Raw genomic sequence first — 23,296 nt, 5'->3', positions numbered from 1 at the left:
TATTCTTGCATGTGCCTTAACGCTGCCTTGGCGGCATAGGAAACAAGTTCTCGCGATAGGATGCACCTTTCGTGCGCGCGAAACCGCGAACGCGACAATTTCGTACGCGTGGCCGGCGCGAGAAATTCGACGAAACAAGAGCGAGACTTGTACCGGAGTCCGTGAGGCGGACAAATAACAAGCGTGCGCTTTGAACACCGCTCATAGACCCGTCGCCGAAAGCAAAGTATCCGAGTGTTGCTGAATTCCCGTGTGTTTACTTTTTTCGTCGCATCGATAGACGCGAGCACCGTGTGTTCCTGACTTTTTAAACGCGGAGCAACGAGATTCATACCGATAAAGATATTTCACACTGTAAGCACAGTAAGCTCACGAAAATACTATCGTAGGTGGACGTTGGCCAAACATATCGCGGTTGTGTCCACGACAGTTATTTACTTTAACTTCTGTTATGCTTGAAAAGTGCTAAAAATTTTAACAACATATTCGAGTGACGTTTGTAACACGTTTGAGTGCAACGTGAAAGAATAAGAACAGAACGTAGATTAATTTGTGCCAAAAGTATCGTACTTTCGAATTCTAACAAAGCATGTCTATTGTAATGGATTCATTCCGCGAGTTTTAATTATAAATTTTGTCGATATATTAAATATGTTAGAAAAAAGGGCTCTTATTTCGATCGTAGAATTTAATAAATGTAGATATATGTAGAAACTGGTACAAATGAAACAACTTAAAGTAACATGTAACGGGGTAACTTACACGTACCATAGATCGTTAGGAAATGAGTATTACTTAGCAGAATTATGGAAAACGTAAAGAAATACAAGGAACAATGATAAAATAGTATTTTCATTCACAGTACAAAAGGATGAGAATTACTCGTCATATGCTTGGCGTTGATAGCAACACAATTCAGAGAATTTTAAATTCACTAATTCTACACTAACCTACGTTAGGTTTCTATTTTTATTATACAAAACAGTATATTAATAATTCTTTTGCTTTGTTTTTTTAACAGTTAAATTAAGGAAACGTGTGTCTAGTATTCTCAAAAACGTAAATTTTAGAAAATCTTGCCAGTAAAATTTACATTTTGCAAGTTACGTCACTGTCAATCCCAAGCATCGATATTTCAATTAAAAATACGAGAAATCGCGACATAATATAAGATACTCACATATAACATATTTATATTCGTTATATTTAAAGTTGTGAATGTTTCTACTAAAATTAGGGTGAATCTGAGAGTCACATGTAACTTTTAATTACATAATGTCCATTTCAAATTACCATTTCACACTTCATTGTAATTGCTGTGTTTGAGAAATTTTTTTATAAGTATATATGTAAAGAAAAAGCAGAATTCTTTTGTGAAAATAAATTTAATGCAATTTATAGACCAATACTTCATGGATATCGTTCATTGTATATTTTTAATCAAACTGCGATTGTTTTATTTTGTAACGAAATAAAATTCAGAGATAATTGTGTGTTTAAGATGGAAGAAATCTTTTACAAATATCTACCTAAAGGAGAAATAGAATTCTTTTATGAAAATAAACTTAATTTAATTGAAGGATCAACTCTTCGTAGATATTACTAATTATATATTTCTAAGCAAACTGCAATTGTTTTTCCTCTTGGTTACATTATTTCTTCTAATGTTGCGTGTAATGTATCACTTTGTACATTTTTACATTGTACAGTGTTTGTCATTATAAACTATCCCTGCAAAATAATTTAACATATTTATATGATTGTTACTACATATATTATGGAAAATCGAGTACATATTTCTAAACAAGTGCGTGCTGCTTCAGAATTCTTTCGGTCACAATAAATTGTGATTTCACACTGAGAAAATGGAAGAAAATCTACAAATTGGGAAACCAAAGAAATAAAGATAAATTATTGTCCATTCCTGATACTTGTTCTATAACAGCAAAATCATTATTTTGTACAATATTAGACATCTCAACTGAAGTTTCCAGGTATTTTTTGTAGTCCAGTCGGAAACGATACGTTCCCATCAGAAATATTTTTGCCAGCTACTATACCCTTTCACTTTCTTCAAATTATATATTTATCCGGATATGCAAATTTGTATCTTCGTACGTGTAATTTACATGATGGAACTTGAATAGAGAAATATTTTATTCATTCAACGTGGTAAAAGATTCTGTACTTTGAATATTTCATATATTTCTGCGTATTATGTCCATTCTGTGCGTTCTCGTATCCGCAAATTTCCCATAAACGCATAAACATCCACAGCTTAATTATGTCTTAGGAAACTTTACTATTTGCCCTCTACGATTTATATGACAGTAATCTGTCCGCATTTGAAATATGAAGGGCGATTTTGCACCCCTTTGGGGCACTCATGCCTATTAACAATCTAGCCTGAACTACCTTTAGTTTACCTGCCGGCTCTAGTGTACACCCCGTTTCATTGAATATTTCAGTGCACAAACAAACATCGATGCATATGTGCACATGCATCGTGAAAACAAACGGGAGAATGTATCGATCGCGGTGCGTGAAATTTATATTGGCTTTGTCTGCGTTTCTTTCCGGTAATACGGCGGCAACACCAACAAAGTGGACGTTGACGCGTGAAAGAACAAATGAACGTAGCCAACTGTTTGCGCGAGACAGTCTTCGATTTAGTTTACATCAGCTCACTCGTTTTGGGAGCAGAGAAAGAGGGTTTTAACAGATAGTTATGAGAATAGAATACAGAACAGAATATTTATCAGAATAGTCTAACATGGATTGCACAGGAAAATACGTAGATTATAGATACGAATAGAGAAGATACATATAATATATAGTTACAGACTCAAACAGTTCAGTTGGAAATTACTAAATAGAAACGAATAGATACTTGTAGGTGAAAGAGATGCATTAGAAAATAATATACAATTGTGCAATATGTAAATTCTACTGGCATAACTACTAAGAAAGACATAAACCATGAAATTCGAAAGAGCGAACACTGAACAAAATATGTAGCTACATCTTTGTGTGTTTCTCGGTTCCTAGTATAATCTAGTACAGTAAATAGAAAATAGGAATTATTTTAACCAATTTTAAAATACTTCATCTTGATCAATGAACACCTTCGTTTTTGTATTAATTTATAATTGCATGAATAGTTGTATCGAATCTTTCAATCTATGCGAAAGTAGCATTTTTTGATAAGGAATATTGACTAAACTAATATTTCATAATTATCATTCAACAGATTACACGCGAATATCGCGTTAAAATGTAGCGAAATTTGAAATAATAAAAGTAATTTCGTATTTTTATAAAACTGACGTTTTATCGAATGAAGTCTGTTGCTTTTCAGAACTTTGAAACTGCTTTCCCAAAAACTTTCGGTCCCTTTCGGAAAACTTTTAATCTTTTAATCCTCTGAGATAGCTCCAACAGGTTTCTAACTCATTCAATTTTTCGCCATGAAAACACGTTTAGTAAAAATCAGAGTAGTAGCCTAGTTAAATTTGTAAAGACCAGCTTAACGCTACTACTATCGATACAGGAAACCTAAGTTATCTCGTTAAAAAAATGTTTGTTCAAAATATGTTGAGATCAAAATTGCACCGGTGTCCGATTTTTATTTTCCTGATCGACTATAGTGTTTTCAAGATATCATTTATAGATTTATTTTTACACTGCGAGGTTTGTATCCGATGGATATTTTGTATAATATTCATATCTATAAGATATTCTATAATTTTATTGTAACTATGGAATGGTCTCTTTTTATTTCAAGTAATTCTGAATTTTTCCATTTTAAAAAGGCCATATTCAACGTTTCGTCTCCGCTTGAATTTTACATTCAGATATTCTTAATGTAAATCAATCGAAAGATCTACATACTTATCAGGCTATTGTGTGAGTGTTTTGTCACGAGCTTAAAATATTTACAAGTCGAGATAACAATAAGCGAGTAACTAATTGTAACTACAGTGAACACAACAGAGGATTTTTCCATAGTCACACTGCCAGCCAGAGGCTGGAGATGTTCATGTACACAAATATTGTATGGCTACGTGGTACCGTCACGTATCGGTACTTTTGCCTAAAACAATCTTCAAACGAAATTCATTGTTTACTATGAATAATATACTATGTAATACTCATTTTTCTGGACAATAAACGATATAAAAAAAAAAAAGGCTGGAGATGTTCAAAAAGTCAGGAGAAATCTTAATCGAAGTTTGAACGTGGGTCTCACACCATCGAAACGAATATCAGTCCCTTTGGAAATTCGAAATTTAAGCGCGATCATCGATCAAACGTAGCTGATGCTCTGCGTCTGTAAATCTTTTATCCCTTTTACAAGAAGAACACTTCGCCATCATTGAAACCTATTTGACGCGATATGAAAGATTGCGAACACACCAGAAGCTCGATTATTCGACGACACCAAAGATCGCATTGCATAGATTTATGAACAGCTTGACGCGTCCAGTTGCGAACGTTCGGAGAATTTCCTACAGAGGAAAACACGCGTCGATAATTCTGAACGCTTGTTCACGTTGCTAAATATCGTCCTGTTTTGTGTACCCGCGTTTAATGTTTAGGAAAATGAGGATTTCACTGTCTTGAGGTATTTCATGATTCAGATATTTGGTGAACAATTAGGTGATATTAGGTTGTGTTTTAAAAATTCTCGATTATTTCTCCAAGTTTCTACAATGTTGTCAGAAATAGTTCTTATCGTTAGCTTAAATTTTTTAAAGTAAAGCAAAATTTAATCAAAAATATGGAAAAAGGACGGAGAATTACTTAAAGTTACTGGTCGAAAACGACCCAGTGTGAGGATGGAAAAGAAATTAAGAGATTCGGAGACTCGAGTCTTATTGTACTTGATGTACGTGTAACAATACATTTATTGGAAACTTCAAATTCTACTTTATTTGGTGCTCTGTGTTGCAAAGTACATATGACGTAGATAAAGTATGGATTTTTAATGAAACAATTAGAAAATAAAGCAGTTTGTAATATAAATACAGCAGACGTTCTGATATCTACGTAACAACTATTTCGAAATATATCTATTTCTATTATCACATAACTTGTCAATCGCTATAAATACTTTGTAATCATTAAAATTGAAAACAATGTAGAATTATGAAACTGAATTTTAAATGAAGTAGTTTAATCGAGAATTAACGAGATAATAAAACCCATTGACAAATTTTAATTATTCTATTAATTGGGAATACGAAGAGTGCTTGATAACGGAGATTTTTATGAAAAATCGTGGTTGTATAATCGTTTGATTGATTGCTGTAAATAGCAGATAATACCTCACGAGAGTTTCTAAAATTCCATCAATCAAATCTACTGACGTGTGATTTTTATCAAACAAATTCTATAGAAGTATTATTACAGCAATAGTTGAAGAAAAATGGAGGTTTCGACAGAAAAAATTCAATTTATTGACGATCATTTTGCTGCTCTTACTATAGTTGGTCGAAACCTCAAGCGACATCGCTGGACTATCCTCGTTAGTCCTGTTGCTCCTGTTCGTTAGATGTGAAAGTTTCGATTAAAGATCATCGATTGGAATATTAAACTTTTTCTAAACTCCTCAAATTATCTACTTAATGTTTAACAATATTTAAGCAATCGTAGGTAAAAAATAAATGCTTCTTTTTGGCATCTATTGTACTAGGATACATTTTTGTAGCTTCTTGCATGTTTGTTCAAAATATGTAGAAATCAAAATTGCAACGGTGTCCGATTTTTATCCTCCTGATCGACTATAGTGATTTCCAATATATCATGAAAGATATCATTTATAGATTTATTTTTACACTGCGAGGTTTGTATCCGATGAATATTTTGTATATCTTTATTGTAACTATATAACTATAGATATTTATTGTTATTTTGTAATTTAATATGTAAAGAATTTCTACAAATTAAGATTTTTAAACATAACGCGTAATTATTATTAAAAATACAATTTAATCTAATAAACCTATTAACCCTACTCTTCTCTTCGAATCTTTAAGACCCCAAAATGATTGTTATATCTATTCCAATAGATATTTATTAAAATATCGACGACTTTCAAATATTTGTCTTTCTGTATTCAACGTAATTTATCTTTTGTATATTCCATAATTTTTACGAATTAAATATTCAAATAAATACTTCAAACGAACGAAACATGTACAAACGAGAAGATACAAATAGGAAGAAAAGAAGAGGACAGTGAAGTTGATGCTATATTTATATATATTAATGTTACATGTAAAATATGAAGTATAGTTATTTATTTTGAAGTAAAGCAATTATCTATCAATCAATTTACAATAATTTCGAATGTCGATATTTCATAATTTATTTTATTTAAAGTCGCATCGACTACCGTGGTCATTAGCGGCCGAATGTCGATATTGTTTCGTTAAAAACAAACAAACAAGCAACGTATATTAATGAAAAATTGCAGTGCATTCGCGTTTCCATAATAGTTCCGGCAGATATTATTAAAAGGAAATAATTTTCATAAAACTTATCAGAACTGATTTGCGATATAAAGATTATATCATATAATCAATATAAAGATTATATCATATTATGTGCATATTGCACTGTCTTCTGGTCGTGATAGCGCTGTGTAGTAGCGTTGACGACGAATATGCGAGGTTCACGCAAATAACATTTGTCATGGTACAGTTACTTTCAAACAAAATAAAGCTCCCGAGAGTCAAAGGCTCGCTCAAGTACACTCACACAGCAGTCGAAAAGTCAGTTCTATGTTCTATCGTTTACGTTCGCGAATATACAGAGATAGACATGAAAAGATATTGCAAGATCAAAGATATTCAAATCGTGGAAACGAGGACAATGTGAATTTCTTCGAATCTACGGATTCTGTAATCTACAGATTACAGTAAATAATTTCTGTCGAATCAATTTAAATTTATAATCGTTCGACCGTCTGCAGAATTTCGGGTAAATCTAAGCAATTTTAGGAAAAACTGCTGACATTTTATAAAATACAATTTTACAATTTGCTGCAAGAAGATGAAACGAATCAAAGGTTTTACATACAGTTACGACTTTCCAAGTATCGTGGCCTTTCGATCAAGAAACCTGCACCACTCTAAGGATGGCAATAAATTGCGTATACGCCTACAATATATTGCGTAATACGTTAATATCAGTTTCTTTCGGGCAAAAGGTTAAATATATCCGGCGAATAACAGTGGCCAGTTGAACGTGGAAACCTATAAATCATTTCTCACAATGGAGAACTTAGAACGATGTTCGTTCTTTCTCGCGGATCGTTAAGTCTCGGCTCGTTTAACGAATCTTCACTACAGTTTCTCGTGCCTTTTGCTTCTCCCATGGTGTAAGATTAACAGCAGACATGTACAGGGTGTCTCGGCAATTGTGGTACAATCGGCAATAGAATGATTCTATGTAAAAAAATCAGTCGAAAATGTGGAATAAAATGATTGCATGTGGCGGGTCATTTTCGAGAAAATTGGGTCTGAAAATTTGTCAATTATACACTTAAACTTTACTAACTGCAGATTAGACTAACTGTGAGTGAAGGAGCAGCAGGAGCTTATGCTACATATTAAAGTAGAACTCTATTCGTCTCACCCAGAAGGCTACGAAGAAAAAGCTCGACTGATTTTTTATTCTGATCGTTATTTGTGGATTTTTCGCAATTTCCATAGAATATAAATAACTTTTTGTTTTCAGCATTGCAATGATATTTGTGCAATTATCAGCGACGTTTCTCCAATCGGATAAACATCTACGTGCTACTGTCACACAACATCGTTAAACCAATTTACCGAATGTCAACATGTGGACAAATTGTAAAGACTCGAGAATAATATAAAAAAGAAACATGCTAAAACAAGTGAAAAATGCGAAATAAAGTTTTCCCATAGTCACGCTTTGTTTCCGAGAGAATAGAGCTTGAACGCGTTTAGTCATGAACCAACCTGTTACACAAAATAAATTTTCAATTGGAAATTTGCTTTTCTCGGAAACAAAGTGTCTTATGGACAGATTTCGTTCCACATTTTTCCACCTATTTTTTACGCGTGGAATAACTTTCTGTCGATTATTTTCTCTTGTTCAGTTCGGAATTAATCAAGCCCAAGTATACTTGAAAACTCTTCAAACTCGATTTTCTCAAAAACGAAGCGTCACATGAAAGACTTTTATTCTACAAAGAGAGAGAGAGAGAGAGAGAGAGAGAGATGGATAACTTCATTTTCCTGACTTTCGACCTTGAAAAGGGCTTGGCACGTGGTTGTGCCTACAAAATCACTATACATATACGCCATTATAATACTGTAGAAAATAATTCTCATACTTAAAATACTTGAAATACTTAAAATGCTCGTGACACGTGTCCGACTAGCTTCCTTCTCCTTTCTTCCATTTTCCTCATACATCTTCCTCGCTCATCCTTCCGGTTAATCCCTTTTCTCTCCCAAATTCTCTGCACTCTTCCATGAGCTTCTGTCGTTTCTTTCCCTTAACCACACAATCTACATTCTTCTCCTCAGTTTTTAAGCAGAATTCCCTGACTCTATCCTCATTATCACGTCTAAATCTCGCTCGATTATCGCTTCCTCTACATTCTTTCTTCAGAAATTCTGCTCTGCTTTCTTCCCCTAATTCCCTATACTTCCTTCTATACCTTCCCTCTATTATTCTTTCATATTCCTGTCTCTGCTCTGCCCTGTCCTTCCATACTAGGGCTGAACCTGTTATCCTAAGCTCCCATAAGTCTATGCCCTTCTCCTCATAAATAGTACCATTTTCTCCCTTCTTCCCATTTCGACTTTTCCTCCCCCAAATCTTACTCTATATTTTCCATACGTTTTCTTTCACACAGAGTCGCCTGATTGCCTATCGTACCGGAGTTGCCGAGACACCCTGTATAACGACGCTGGTGCACATAGACTCGCGTGCAGGTCTCCTTCATCTCGCTCGCACTGTCGGCGAGAAATGGAAGCGGAATTGACAGTCTTCCTACTCTAGCTGGCAGAAAACCCTACCGAGATTAAAAGGAAACGAAACTATTGCGGAGGAGTCCCCCGTCACCTTAGATCCCGCGAGTCGTTTTCATCAGTGGGTTGAACTTCAATTTCACTTAACTTCTGACCTCCTCTCCCTTCACTGCCCTCCTGCTCTCTTTGCTCTTACTCCTTTTACCGCCACTACGATTCTTCCACGCTTTTCACCGTCCTCTCGCTTCCTACCAGCCCGTTACTGTTTAAGCTGCTGTTGTTCCTCAGCCTCGCGGTATTATTCCTACAGCTTTCTTATTTCTTACTTTCTTGGATAATGGAAAAAGAGGGCTGCGAGAGATTTTGGTCGTTTTCGCCCGGTTTATTTTCCCCCTTCGCTTTGATGGACGAGCCGTTCGCGATATGAGCGTGTCCGTGTTGAACGCCGAGAGCTTTCAGCGAGAGATTGCTCGCAGAATTTTTCGGACCATGCCTATATATATATATATATATATATATTTCTTCGCTTGCGCCTGTTTCTGTGTAGGTAGAGAAAAAGTGAGGAGAAATATCTGCGGCAATATATATTATGTCTTTATAGAAGGCTTTCTGTCAGAATCAAGTTCATAATTATACTCTGGTTCATAGAGGTATTCGAACACCTGTGAAAACTTATTTTGGTTACTTTATATGTTTTCCGCAAAATATCTTTATGACGTACGATGTGGTACAATTGTTACGGTGACGTTGGTAAAGTTTGAAATGAACTCGAAAATGTGGTAAAAGTTACGGGGTATTTGTTGCAGGCATTCGCCTCACAAGGACCATAAAATTATTTAGACTGGTTATTATTCGTTGTTCGTTTCGCGATCGTCTTAAGTCGATTAAACTGCAGGGTCATTAGCGACTGGAACACGATACTACTGGATACTGTAGAGATATTACACCTGAGAACTACGAGAGAATGGTGAAAATGATGGAACAGTTTTAGGGGGATCACCAAATTGATTATTAATTAGAAATAAATTGTAAATAACGTTATGGTTGCGATACTACATAATTGCAATGCCTTTCCATCCAATGCATTGTATGAATTCTTTTTATCAAACTGAAAATATTTGAAGAACTTTAGTTATTGCAATTTAATTTGCTGTCATTTGACATGATTAACTTGTGCATGTATATTCTCAGCATTTATCCTTGCAAACCTGTATATTTTTTCCTATCCTATTTCTCCACTTCCTTCGTTCGATTCAGCCAGTTCCAGAAGACATTGAAACATATTCGCTGTGAAAGTTGAGTGGATGTGCATAATCTGAGGAATTCTGTTCAAACGCTTCTCTTTCGCACTAACGCTTTACACCCAGCGATCTTCAGTCGCACATTTATCACTCTGATTCAGCTTTGATTTCAGATTCACCACGCAAAATCACCATTATTCGTCCATGCCTCGTTATCTCCTTTTTCATTTCAGGTTTGCAATTGGATTCACGCTGATGGCAAGACTTACGACTGTTAACTGTGCAGCAGTTTTAAATATCTCTTAAACGTGTTTTTATGAAATTTAGTTACGTCTACCTCACGTAACTAGATTTACAATAAAATTCTGCTTTTGATTTCGTAACATTTATCGTAACTTCTTCAAACGTATTCCTTTCAACATTTACGTAATACATTAGATAATAATTTATAGTAATACATTTATGTTATAGTACGAGCCTCGCATACAGCAAACAGGTTACTGTTTAACATATAATTTAATTTGTTTACTTATTCATTTGTAGAAATATCTTACACTTATCTTTCTAGTTACATTAAACCATTTCGAAATATTTACGTGCAAATAAACTGTGTTGGGATATTCGTAAAATTTTCAGATGCAAAATAACGCTACTTTATAGAAATAAATAGATATTTCTACGTTTACTTTTAAGAGCGCGTATAATTAAAATGAACTGTCTGCTACACAAAGTTTGTCAAATATGTATGCCATATTTCAAAAAGCAAACACATATTTCCTGCTCCCTAATAATACACATCAACATTTAGTTTCTGCTTTTATAGTAAACGCTGTATTATGTGATCGACGCCACACAGCTCTTTAAATAGCAAAATACACACATTAAGTTCTATACGTTTCTTAAATGTATTTCGGATATGGAAATCACGAATGGACAAACAGAAGTTTACGTATCGAAACAAAGTCACGTAGAGTCGATGAGCGAAGATGGGGAACCGTGTCGACTGACATTACGCAGCCGAGGCAATTTAAACTTGCGAAATTTGCAAACTGTATCACAGCCGAAGAAAGAACAAAGTTTGTTTAAGAGATGTCAACAACTTTATCCGATAAAGAGTGAAATTTTGTTAGTATCGCGAGTACTTCTTCAAAAACTATCAGTGGTGTAGCATTACTTTCAAATGTTCGCACCTTGCTCGGTTAAAAGCGCACTTTATTACATCCTTTCTCTCGAAGAGCATCTTTTCAATCATTTTTAAACAATTGCTAATTTAACTTACAAAGTTATTTTTCGTACACTTTGTGTAAGCATCATTTACTTAATTTAGTTTATTTTATTTTTATGTTTCTGTCAACTTGAGAACGAATCTAGTCCATGGAAGTGTAATAATAACAATGACGAATAAAAAAGTAAAAAATTTCCTGGATATTTCAAATTCAAACTAATATTTCATTTGCATACGGATATTTGAAAAATACCAATTAATTGTTTTGAATATCTACGATTGATCATTGATACTGTTCCGATAAGAAGGCAAATTAATTCTCTTCGAGTTAAAAACTGGTGAAGAGATGGAAAACAAAGTTTCGGTGAAGAAACAATTGACAAAGGGAAAAATAATTAATAATAACACGAATTTTCTAATAAAAGTCAACAAATAAATCAACATTTCAAAAAGAGCAGACAACTTTCAACTGATTCTTCTTCATTTACTCGAATCGGTGAAAAGGAGTTTGTAGCTACAACTCCTCCATCAATTAAAAGAAAACCAGACACCAGCAATGTACAGTTTCATAACTAGCCACTTGTGGCTACCGATGTTTGCGACTACATTACGGTTCATTCGTCCGGACAAATGAAAATTATTTTTAAACAGGGAGGACATCGTCTTTTTCCCCTCGAGAGCTTGCAACATGGACTTGTCTGACCTTTCAGGATGTGTTAAGTTAAGACACAGCCTCTTGGATATCCAGATGAGAAAACCTGGCTGAGAAAAAGATAGCTATCGCAGTCAAGCAACACTGTAGGGATTCCTTTTCAACGGTTATGAGCGGCCAATAGCGCGCAACATCGCAATGGGACTATCTTCTTAATGTTTTAAACGAGAACCTCGTAAGCACTGGTGTAACATAACTGCGAACTTCATGCTCACTCGAGTTTGTTCTCCTTTCGAATGAGTCGTTCGTCCTCTATCGTACTATGTTTTATATTCTGCACATTTTTTACCTTTATTATTATTATTATACATTTAATCATTCCGTGATTTATTAACTTAACATTACATATTTTTTTATTTACATTAAATTGGTCGTAGCTCTGTTTTGAATAAAAAAAATTTCCATATTGTAGGCTTTCAAATGCTAATCTTAATATGGAAAATATTAATCTTATTAATATTTAATTTTCGATTACTTTAATATTTATATTTAATATTTTTTATTAATTCTCCGTTAAATTAATAAATAATGGAAGATTAATAAATTCAATTATAATGATCCTAATGGGTTGATGGAGTGGAGAAATTTAAATGAAGAGAAAGTATGTACTACAGTGTGTCTCAACTAAGTGAGTTCGCCTAAATATCTGTCTTCTATATCGTCGCATGAACTTCTCGCGACAAGACAAGTTCGGTTTAAAGTAAAGCAAACTTCTGAAGACGAAGTTACGCCATTTCACTGGACACGTGTAACGGTGGAAAGACTTTTTCTCATAATATAATTCAAGCTTGCTCAAAATATAACTTCACAAAATAAATTATACCGAGTACAATAGCGTTCGAGAAGAAATCTTTGTATTTTTGTATTTTTCCTGGATTTCAATTGAAAAAAAAAACGCCATTGAGATTGCGGAAATTTGTTCAGCGTCAGAGGAAGACGTTGCAATTCATAAAAGCCGCAAATCTCGAAGGTTCTCTCCCTACCTTTTCTATTTCTCTCAATCTCTCAGATGTAGAACCCCAAAAAATTTGAAAGCAAAGAATTGGAGCAGCCTTTGAAAGAAAATCCTTCTCAGATACTTGAAACTTGTTCAACAGCTTCCATCAACAAGAGATTTCGTATGACGTATATCAGGTGGAGTGTCATTGCTCAATAGGAAGCAACTGGAAAAGATTCATAGATTTCCCGGGCTGGATGTTCTCTTTTTATCAATAATCTTCAATATCTTCAGATAATTTCAATATCTTCTAGTTCGAATATCCAAAGAGATTGGAAAGGCATCATTACCCTTTTGAGGTTCGACAATCGCCCGACAGAAGCAATTAATGTATAATAAATAACAAAATAATCATTTTCGAGATTAAGATGTTTTTATTTCTCTGCAAAGTTTAATTAGACTCTAAATTATGCAGAAAAATCCTTGAATTAATTTATGCGAGTGCATTATAGATTCCGTAGAACAGAGTCGTCAGATTAATTAATTTTAATTGAAAATCTTTGGCGCTAACTATAAATATCGAATTAGAGTTATATTTTGGAATAACTTTAAAATGTGCGTTTGTTTCTTTTTTTTTTTAACTTGTTAAAATAATTTTTCTTCAATCACAGGGTCGCAGGTTATTTGGTTATTATAAATATAAATGGAGGTTGCGATTGAAAAACAGCCAGGAAATACCGTTGTGCAAGAAAGAAAATGGGAAAGGAAGAAAATCGGGTTGACATAGAAATCGAGAAGCAATGACGAGGGAGAAAAAAGTAATGTTGAAAAAGTCAAGGTAACCTCGGGTGCTTCATTATAGCGTTGCTGAGGAAGGTTCTGTTATTAAAAACAGTGACTTCTTTAACTGTGTTGGAGTTCTACGGGTGTTTCTAATGATTGGACGCCGGATTAATAATCGATTTATCTTTACGACTGAACAGATTGCTGGTTTCATGTAATATGAACTCAGAGTAAATGTAGAGAAGCGGCACTACGCATTGTAAGTTATGGGATTTTATTCCAATTACTTTACCAATTTATCGCTTGGTAATTTATTTATAATTCTCTATAATATAATAAAAAATTATATTTCTGAATAACTATATTCATTCAGACATTCTCTAAAATATGAATCTCTTTCACTGCTTATGACTCAACCCATTAAATATAGTCTCGTTATTTCTGTTCCTCGAAAGAACGTAATGGATATGCGAAGGAAAGGAAATCAGAGTATTTTAAAGGGAGACATTAATTCTTAGATTTTGCTGACAAGATAACACGAATCGTAGTCAAGATCAGTGAAAGCAATCAGGTTCTATATAGAGTAGCGCGAGTCACAGAATAGTCAATATCACTGAGGCAATTAAATCTCATTGGGAATAGTATAAACCGCAACCCAGTCAAGATTTAGTGAAGCAATCGAGCTTCAGATAGCATAGTCACAACTGTAACGCAGTTAATGTCGGAGAAGCAATCAAGTTCATTCAGACAGAATAGTAAAAAGCTTTGAAACAACCGCTGTAGCAATTAAACATTAAAGTCATAATTAAACTTAACAAGCATACGAATGTACGTTAACAATATTCGACAATTCGTAGTGCAAACGATGTCAAGTAAATTCTGTTGATTAGAGTAAGAAGAAAATAATGAAATTACATTGGAGACTTCGTACTCGAGAAAGTTGAATTTGAAGCTCCATCGAATTTTAAATTGATAATTTCTGAATTTAACAATTTTCGACGATGATTTGATAATAGTTTCGAGTTTGCATCCGACTGATTTTTCACTAAATCCATCAAAATTCGATCTTCTTAAAAGCAAAGTTTTAACGAAATGAAAAGACATAATTTAGTATAATTTTATAATAAAGTGAATCAAATAGCAATGGCAAATTAAATATGTAACGGGACGAAAGAAATATTAAAATATATGGTTGACCTGTATTCTTCTAATTTAGTGTGTATGTGTAAGTCTTATGATTATTTTTCTATCCTATAGTCGAAATGGAAGCCACTGGAAAACCGGAAAGCAGGCAGAAATAAAGAATTCTTCTTCTATTTAAATGTATATTTTATGTCTTATGATATATTTAAGAATATTATTCAAATATTAATCAGATTTGCTGCCTTGGTATTCAGTCAACAACGAAGAAATGTTTAATATATGATCATTTCCATAGTGTGTGTGCATCGTATCTACATACATGTAGCTTGTGTCGCAGACAAAAAGAATTCGATGTAAAGAAATTGTGCCGTAGCACAAATTGGTGTCTTCCAATCGAAGTGATTGCCTGTGACTATATGTTCCCCAGGGAAATACTCGTGTCGTTACCTTGAAAATCCAGACTGTAGCCCTTGTTCACGGATTTCCAGCGCTGTGAACATACTATTTTTCAGTGACATGGGAGTTCAATTCCCTTGAAATTCTTCTCGTTAATCTTGTATGCAAATAGCAGCTGCTGCTGTAAGACACGAGAGAAGAGAAATGACGGAAGATCGATGGAACTAAAAATATTAATCGCAGAAAAATCATCCTGGTAATGATGCGTGAACGAAGTCGAGATAGCAAACTTTCTTATGAACATTTCACTGATGTTTTTATGAAATTTAAAAGAAATTGTCTATAGATAAAATGAGAATCGAATATTCCTTAAAATTATGTCCACGAGTTTTTATTCCAGGCGTTCGAAACACATTGCACATGTTTACTGCAAATTTTTATTTTTATGAATAATTAATTTCAAAAATGAATTTTGGCTATAGAAAATTGTTTTATTCACTGGATAATATAGCGAGTGCTGTGCCTTTTATATTTTTCTGTACATTGCGTGCATCCTGAGAATTTTCGCGCTATTAAATTTCCCATGAATCTATAAAAATTTTATAATAATTATTATCAATATAACTATATTTTGTCATTTTATTCAGGAAACAAAAGGATTCGCTTGCTATAGAGCCAATTAAATAATAAATCTATAAATGCAATTAATGTGCACACTGAGTCGTCTAATGATAATTAATTGTGAGCTATTAAGCGAATATGTTGATAGATTACGTACATTTCTCATATAAATTTCCAAAAAATTTTTCAAACTGTTCCATCATCTTGACATCTTACAAACTTTTTACAGTTCGAACTTAAAAGCTCTACGAACTGAAGAATTTGGTGATCAATTAGCCACATGTATTGTCTATAAACAAATCAACTCGATTTTCACTCAAAAAGTTGTCAGCACACTCTCGATGTCTATTTTTGTTTCACACACAATTTTCTACACTTTTATTTAACTTGTTCCATGCTCTAACTTCTATTTAATCTTATTTTATTCCTCTCTTTTCACACAGCGTTTTCAGCACTTCACCCATCACTGCTACTTTCTGTTTCTCTGTTGCCATTAAATTCCTGCATTACTTTAACAGAAAATCCGAATATCTTACCAACTTTACGCCTAGAACTACCTCTCCCTTCTAAATCTCCTCTGTTCAAAGGAGGAGTTAGCTTTATTCCGGCGTCCGAATGAATCAGTCTAACACTCAAGTAAACAAGTCTAATTCCGACAGCCGACCGATACAGTCGATTCTACACAACTGAATAAATCTCATTCTGGTAACAGTAGTCGTAGTCGGCCAATCTATTTATCGTAAAACAAGTCGAGTCTTGCATTCGAAGATTGGGATTTATACTGTGGGGCTGTAGGGATTCCTTTAGACGATTTTCTTGTAAATTGAACCTCGATATTTTCTCCAGCTTAATCTTACGACGTAAGACGATGCGACAGTTCACGCAGTTGAGCGTTAATTTCTAATTATCGTAAAGTCTAAAGTAGTAAATTTTGTTGAGGAAATATTAGGTTGGTATGACCACTAGTTCCTACATGCTAAGTTGGTACGACTTGTAACCACGCTCTTTTGTCTTTGGTGTCAGCCACGTGTTAATTATCTGAGTGTATCCGATGTGTTCATATGGCTGTACATGGTGGTGAAATACAGAACGTAAAAACTGAATCTGTGTGAATTAATAAATATCAAACTCCAAAACCTATTTAATAACAGATTTTGCGTATAAATTGTTATCCCTTGCGTATCAGGTTGATTTTTATTCGTATGCAATAAAAACTTTACTTCCTTCCTTGATTTTGTTTCATAGTGACTTGTAATTACTATTCAGTGATAGTAATTGATAATCTTCGTTGGACAGAGTAATAAAACGCAGCTCACGAAATATTTGAACATTTATTTTGGAGGACATTTATGAATATATTATGCGTGTTGTAGGATCTGCAGAATTTTGGGAGAGATTTCGTTGCTGGAATATATTGGAATATATTGGAAATATTGGAACCGATTCATAAGTTATAAAACATTTTATGGAAAAAGACACATTTTCTGGAGAAATTATGATATAGTGCCAATGATAGTTGCTCTAGATATATTTAATTTTTCGAGTTCCATTTGCAGATATAGGTAATTATTGAATATTTGTTATTTTGTTACCATATTTTACTATGTCAGTTTAACTGTATATAACATATACAATTACACGTGCAAAATGGTTCAACGCAAATTGCAACTCTGAAGTGCAGCAAGAAATGTTTTTTGCAAGTATTTACATTTAAATAGTATCGTTTAAAATATTTATGATGGTGTCACAGATAATAATTTTCTAAAAATACATTATACCTTTCGTCTACAACAATATTAAAATAATTCATTTCTATAAAGTTTAGTATATTTTTCCTACATGCTTTTTATTTGTATATAGTGTTTAATTTATAATGTATATAATTATAATATATATATTTATATACTTATAATATATATACAATACATATATACAATTCATTTCTATAAAGTTTATTATATTTTTCCTACATACTTTTTATTTGTATATAGTGTTTAATTTCTAATGTGTATAATTATAATATATAATAATAATGTATAATATTTAATATCGTAGTATTTGTATCTAATTTTTCTAACTTTATCTAAGTGCACCCTCAATCGTAGTATCTAAACCAAGAATGTTTTCACGGTATTTCGGTAATTTTATTTTCTTCCGTTATCACCAGTAGACAAATTGTTATTGCGAGCAAACCGTACAATCTATCCGATGATAAATACGAGCAATGAATCGAACCATATGCGATACCCTTTATGCATCCACATAGCAATAACTATATACGCGGTACTACATTAATTTAAGCTTTTTCTATCTGTGTTTGCTGCATCAAATTTATCGTTGTATATTTACTGATTTACACAATTTCTCATACGTGTTCCGGAAATACTGCGCGCGTAAAACGATGTTCCACGATACCGAGAAAGCGATTAACTAAGAACGAAGGCGTGTGTTATTGTATACTTTCATATGTAAATATCGATCTTTATTTGTAACTAATTTGTAGCTTAATTAAACTATTTTCTAATTAATAGTTTGTTTCTACTTGTAAGTGCATTAGTATAATTACATTTTATGTATATTAGTACAACTTACATTTATAATATTATGTAATATTGTAAAACTTATTGTTATAATAAATTTCTCATGAGATCTTTTCAATAGAAAAAGAAAGGAAAATGTATACCTAGATGCATACGTCTTTTTCCAAGTGCTATATCGAAGCGTTACATTAATTAACAATTAATTAGTAATTACAATTGCATTCACCTCTTTTCACTTTTTCTTTCGTTAATCCGAGTAGATTGATATTATTTCCTGTCGTGGCCAGATTTCGGAAGTTCGTTGTTTATTATAATTTATTTTTTTACAGACAAATTAATCATTTCCATTCGTAGATTTCATAGCATAGATTTTAATATGTTCTTATCGACTTTCGTAAATAAGATTTAATGTTCGATCTACGATTCTTTTCTACGAAATATCCCAGGACTATCCATATCACCTATTGCCATAATCATAATCGTTTTCTCTATACCTGGCACGAGATAAGGTGCCGAACATGTGTCGTTAGGCTTCATGGCCACTATGTCCCTGACGTTGAGGCTATCCTGCATTCATCCCTATAGTGAAGTTTATCGAGTCTCAGGAATATTATGTCATAGTAGTTTGATCGATTTTTAAATGTTAGCACGTCGTTGAAGGGCGACGTGAATCGGCATTTTTCATTTTTCAAACTTTCTTTGAAGACAGGTGAACATTGTAGTCTCGGACTGCATAGTTGGCATGTTCATTGCTGCTGTCATGATTGTTATTCACCTTAAGAATTGAGCATAAAATATTTGTAACATATTTATACCTTGACAAACGTATCTACATTGCTTTGAATAGGCGCATGCATATTTCACACATTTTCCAAAAAATGTGCGGGAACCGAGACTTTGTCTATTCGACGGTATATCGTCGACGATGTGTTAGTAACCAGCAATCAGAATGTGATATGCAATTTTTTAATTTTTTATTTTCATCTTATTTCGGCTTATAGAAATGCTCTTCAAAATTCCTATCGTTTATTATCAAACTTGTTGTATATTGGGACGAAACATTCGAAAAATGAAAGGAAAATTCAATTTCAGTTTTGAGAAATTCTTCAAGAGGCTTTTCGCTAATATCGATATTCTTGTGCAGATAAAAATATTGGTTTTTGTAAAGATGCTGATTGTAGGTAGATGAAGACTTTGAACTGTTAGAAACTTTTGCAAATGTAATGTACTACAATGTTAAATAAAATACGAATGTTTTCATCATTGATATGAATGGAATATATTTTTGAAGCGAATAAGACATATTGACAATTTATTATTTCGTTGTACAGAATATTACTACGTTAGATAAAATAACGTTTCCATCATGGACATAAATGAAATACATTTTTTAAACAAATGGCATATTGACAATTTATTATTTCTTTGTCAGAATATTACAACGTTAGATAAAATAATGTTTCCATCATGGGCATAAATGAAATACATTTTTGAAACAAATGAAACATAGTGACAATTTATTATTTCGTTGTTTGCAATATTACAACGTTAGATAAAATAATGTTTCCATCATTGATATAGGTAGAATATATTTTTGAAGCAAATGAAACATGGTGACAACTTATTATTTCGTTGTTTGCAATATTACAACGTTAGATAAAATAATGTTTCCATCATGGACGTAAATAAAATATATTTTTGGAAGAGATACGACCTATCGACGATTTTATTATTTCATTGTTCGCAAGTTTCCACGGACAATTATATGCCAAACCTTTTATCCGTGCACTCGTTTCAGTAAATTTGTTTCCATATCTAGGGGAAGAAAGCGCGGGCGTGGATTTCAGGCCGTTGATCGATTGGCAAAGGAAAAGTTTGAAAAAGTAAAGTTTAAAAGTAGGAAGGCGAGCTTGAGAGCAAATTGAGATGTTAGCATAAAAAAGACGAATAAAAAATTCCCCTAGTTACGTCGTAATTAAGAACCCTTGTAATCGACATCGCTGCTTATACTAATGACCAGCGAGACTCGCAGATAATTGAAGGAGAAGAAAATAACGAAGAAAAAAGAACAAAATTCTATCACATTTTGGCGATATCGCAGCCAAGTCTGAAATTAGGTCAGCGTGTACCACATTTCAGATTTTTATGTATTATTATTAGACTGCGGATTTTTATGCAAATTTATATTTTCGAGGATATCATTAAAGAAAAGAGAATCTTGGAGGAAAATTGTTTTACCTTCTAAATATCATAAAAAGCACTATACTTTAGACGTTTTATATATCTTTTCATACCACGCGCGTTCCGCGTAACTTTGCGGTTTCTAATTTTATGTAAACGCGTAAAAATCCGCAGGATAATCGCTATAAATAAGATACAAACAGTATATCTGCTAAAATTCTCACTATTTTATGCGTACTTTTATTCGATATTTGTTCAGTAGTTGTTTAATTAATTATTCATTCAGCGTCCAAATTTATTCTATATAATATGTATATAATACATTTCCAATCTATACGTAAATAAAATATATCCATAAAAATGTTCTATAATAAATATCCAAATACATTCTTGAGTCACTGCACGCAGATTTCACAACTTTTAATTCTCCTGTTTCGCGAAACCAACATTTTAAAAAACGTTCGATGCGTCTCATCCAATTAACGCTGCACTGTTTTACGATAGAGTATCGTGTAACGGTTCAGTCACGGAATAAATATAGGTTGATCGTCATCAGTGGCTCCTTGGGCGTAATCGCCACCCAAAATCTGTAGCATGAAAAAGAAGTAATCTCGAGCACACAAGACCCGTACACACCAATGCCCAATAAAGGATATCTCTGGATTCCCACCGAGCCACCAAGATATGGCAGGAAACGAGGAAGCTGACAAAGCTGGCAGAGAAGCCATCTCGTTACCATTTAAAACCGAGCTCAGTATACCATCTAATGATATTAAGAAATCTATTGGACAGAAATTATACTCGAAAAGTGGCAAGAGAAATGGACTACCAAAAATTCCACAAGATCATCATACAATAGAAGAGATCGAGTTAACTTATTCAGACTGCTAATTGGACATACAAGACCAACGTACAAATTTCTATCGCAAAGAGAAGCTCCTTTGTGATGCGAAGCTTGCGACCTATTACTCACGGTAGAACAGATAATTCTGGAACACACAGGATCGGATGAAACACCAGGCAACTTGAAAATCCCCCAGCAACTCAAGGAAGTATTCAGTGCGGAACAAAGTAGACAAAACTTGTTGAAAGTTGTCAAATCGACAGACATATGGAACAAAATCTAGACATAAGCAATAGCGTCGTTAATGGCCCATTCGTTTGTCGATGCGACGTAAAAGAGTGGAAGAAGAGGAGATACGGGTCGGCCTTGGAGGCAGTCCGAGAAACCCTTAGGCGAACTGTAACCGTTCGCAGATACATCAGGGATCAATACGGACGATTTCCTTTGTAGGTATAGGTGTAACACGGAAACACCACTATTCCCTGTACTCGCTCAGAGATAAACGGAACTAAATGTTAAGTGTATTGGAAGACTGCAGGGTACAAGTATATCGGATCATTTGGCCGACGACGAAGGAACAGTGGAACACGGGTTTCGCTCATCGATGGAAAACTGCTCGTCCTTAACTGGCCGCCTGCTTTCACGAGGCAACTATAAATTTTTCTTACGGGCCGAGTTAGCGAGCGTATTGGCCTCGATTCTAGTTGGCGATTTATTTCCGGTGATCTGCGGGCTACACGGTCCCAGTTGCCAGTGTCTTCAAGTGGCACACTTTTCTATATTTACGGTTCTCTATGGTACGCCAGCGAAATTCTTTAAGCGACATCTTCTTCGTTTTCGACTGCCACGTTATGGTTTAGCCGTCGCAGCGTCGACCATATAAAGGAATATATGTTTTTTGAACGTTCCAGACGAGAGTGTTTTATTGACTTCGATGCTACATACGATATAGAACGAGTTAGCATGAATGATTGAACTGAAATAACTCGTTACTTATAGAAAATGTTTTAGCAGAAGATATTTGCAGTAAAATTTAACGTATTTAAAATTTAACGTATTTGAGGGACCTGATCTGGTGAATGTAGCTCGATTTTTTAATACCTTGTATTTTTTTTAGACATCAAGGTGATCTAGAGTTTTGTAAATGTAAAAATTACTAACCTACTTATACTGAAAAACAATTAGTTTAGCAGATATTTTAGCTCCAACTTGTCAAATTTAATGTTTGAGTGACTGTCTAATTTTAATGTTTAACGTTTGAAATTTAATGTTAGGAGAACAAGTTATGTTATTTCCGTTTCCATTTCCATTTCAGACATTTTTTGATAAAGTCAATAGGTGACGAGTTATTTCACGTGGTCATTTTTACTGACTAAATCTAGGCAAATCTTTATGTCGAATGAAGTTGAAGAAAAATTATGGTCGGACTTCTTGTACCATTTAACCCCTGACTACTCCATTAGGATCCAAATTGTGGATATTTGCAGCTTCATAATCTTGTTAAGATAATTAAAAAGCTGGAAGAGGAAAATTCTTTCTATATTAAATGTTATAATGAGTATTGCACGTTGGTGCAATTTTATATTGCAAACCTGTGTATTTCTGCATCTTCCACACAAATTCCCATCTAAGATTAATTTCCCAATTACAAATTAACGAACA

General features: G+C 33.7%; 1 protein-coding gene across 9 annotated transcripts in view; it reads right to left on the bottom strand.

Annotated features, from left to right (window-relative positions):
- Positions 1–23,296, bottom strand: part of LOC122571989 (acetylcholine receptor subunit alpha-like) — a 398,975-nt gene that overhangs the window by 183,828 nt on the left and 191,851 nt on the right. The gene's annotated exons all lie outside the window — the stretch shown is intronic.

This window comes from Bombus pyrosoma, linkage group LG10, assembly GCF_014825855.1.
Source record: "Bombus pyrosoma isolate SC7728 linkage group LG10, ASM1482585v1, whole genome shotgun sequence".
NCBI lineage: Eukaryota > Metazoa > Arthropoda > Insecta > Hymenoptera > Apidae > Bombus > Bombus pyrosoma.
The sequence above is the reverse complement of the archived record's forward strand: the minus strand, read 5'-3'. Positions and strand labels throughout refer to the sequence as shown.